The 2,053-nt window shown below is 34.4% G+C and overlaps 1 non-coding gene across 1 annotated transcript; it reads right to left on the bottom strand.

Moving 5' to 3' along the window:
- Positions 1-902: 902 nt before the first annotated feature.
- Positions 903-1,009, bottom strand: LOC122110730. Its single transcript, XR_006147904.1, has one exon. It is a non-coding gene; the product is annotated as a U6 spliceosomal RNA (small nuclear RNA).
- Positions 1,010-2,053: the final 1,044 nt, after the last annotated feature.

Here is a 2,053-nt window from a genome sequence, read left to right as displayed (position 1 = left end):
TTCCCCAACTACCTCTCCCTTACACCTCCACAAGTACACACTTCACCCCCCCCCCCCCGCACCCTGCCTAAATTGTAAAGTTAGTATTTCAACATAGTGTCTTGGGCAACTCATTGTTTTAATGGGTCAAACAGTATCTCTATTTGAGCATTTTGGTTTTCCCCTTTCCCTCTCCAAATTAGAGAAATGTATATAAAAGATGCAGGTGCATCACACCAAATACAGTGAAAACAGGGGTTATACCGTGTGGGACGACCAAATTAAAAAAAAAAATCTCATCGTACATTATAAGTGCATTAGAAACAACAGCAAGAAAGGAAAAACACACACTTGTGTCCCTAGCTTGGGTTCATTTAGTTTAACATCACCTTATCTAGTCATATGCACATAGCTTTTGACCTTTTCTGCTTTTCCCAGACATATATAACTTATTGCAAATAAGGGATACCACGGGACCTATGTTTCTTTGGACTTGGCTTATTTCAGTTAATATAAATTTTTCCAAGTCTTTCCATTTTCTAACAAATTGGGCAATGTCATTCTTTCTGATGGATGATAGAATTCCATCACACACACACACACACACACACACACACACACACACACACACACACACAATGTTTTCTTGATCCATTAATCTATTGTGGGGCATCGGGGTTGGTTCCATATCTAAGCTATGGTAAATAATGTTGCAATAAACATAGTTGTGCTGGTAGTTTTAGAATGGCCTTGTTAGTGATCATTTGGGTGAATGCACAAAAGTGGGATTGCTGGGTCATAGAGGAGCTCTATGTGTAACCCTTTGAGGAACATCCATACTGCTTTCCAAGTGCGTGAACAAGTTTACACTCCCACCAAGAATATAGTAGGGTTCCCTTCTGGTCACATGCCCTCCAGCATCTGTTGTTGTGGAACGCTTCATGAATTTGGGTGTCATCCTTGCGCAGGGGCCATGCTAATCTTCTCTGTATTGTTCCAATTTTAGTGTATGTGCTGCCGAATTGAGCACAGAACATTTTTTATATATAAAGTGGAATTGATTTTTTTAAACTAGATAATTCAACAAAAAGCAAGTTCAAAAGAATTGTGAAATTTTAGAACCAGATATTTTTTACATAAGCACACATTTAAGAATAAAGTCAAGATTGATATGACAAAAACAAAATGAGTCCAGATGTTTGTTGTTCAAGAGATGTGTAGGAGGAGGAATTCAATTATTCTATACAGGGCACCTCTCATAATGAACACTGCAGCAAGTGTTAAGGTGTGTTAAAAGTTTTAATGTTTTAAATATGTTTAATTTTGGTAACCCGCTTATATATGCCAAAATTAAGACTGTCAGGTCATAAAACTTTTCCATAAAGTATTTAAGATTTATGGTAGCTGACATATATTACTAAGTATGTACATTTCAGAGTTTATAGAAAATTTATTAATGAGAAGTTGCAAAGTCTTTGTGTAAAGAAACAGAGCAAAGAGATAAGACTTTAACTACACAATTTCTGTTGAAACTTTAGGGCTTCTTTTCTTTATATGTTAGCAAGGAACAAATGATTATATAAGCCATGTATCAGTGATGAGTGAGACATAAAAAGTTATCTTACAGTGTAAATTTAAAGGGTACTCATAGCTTATAAAATTCTTGTTGAACATCATAATCTTAGCCAGTTTTAAATGTACAGGAATATGAGCAAATTGTAAAATCTAATATGTAGTATACATCAACTATTGGAAATACTGGTATTTGGCTTTTATTTTATTAATCATTAATATTTAATTATTGGTTTTCTTTATTTTTTGCATTGTTTTCTTTTTTGCAATATAATACAACTTTTTTAAGTCATCATTACGAGGTATTTTGAAAATGTTACTGGGATGACCATTTTTTATAGGTGCATGTGAATTCACAGCGATCAAAATTAAGAACAAAATATTGATTAAAAATTTTCTCAATTAGAGTCTGAATCAGGAGTGTTGATAAATGTCCACACATAAAATCTTAGCCTTAAGCTGAAGCAGTGGTTTTACAGAGTTGAGGCCACAAAAGTGAGAG

The sequence above is a fragment of the Dipodomys spectabilis genome, unplaced genomic scaffold (assembly GCF_019054845.1).
Source record: "Dipodomys spectabilis isolate Male_0828 unplaced genomic scaffold, ASM1905484v1 ptg000080l, whole genome shotgun sequence".
In the NCBI taxonomy this organism is placed as follows: Eukaryota; Metazoa; Chordata; class Mammalia; order Rodentia; family Heteromyidae; genus Dipodomys; species Dipodomys spectabilis.
The sequence above is the reverse complement of the archived record's forward strand: the minus strand, read 5'-3'. Positions and strand labels throughout refer to the sequence as shown.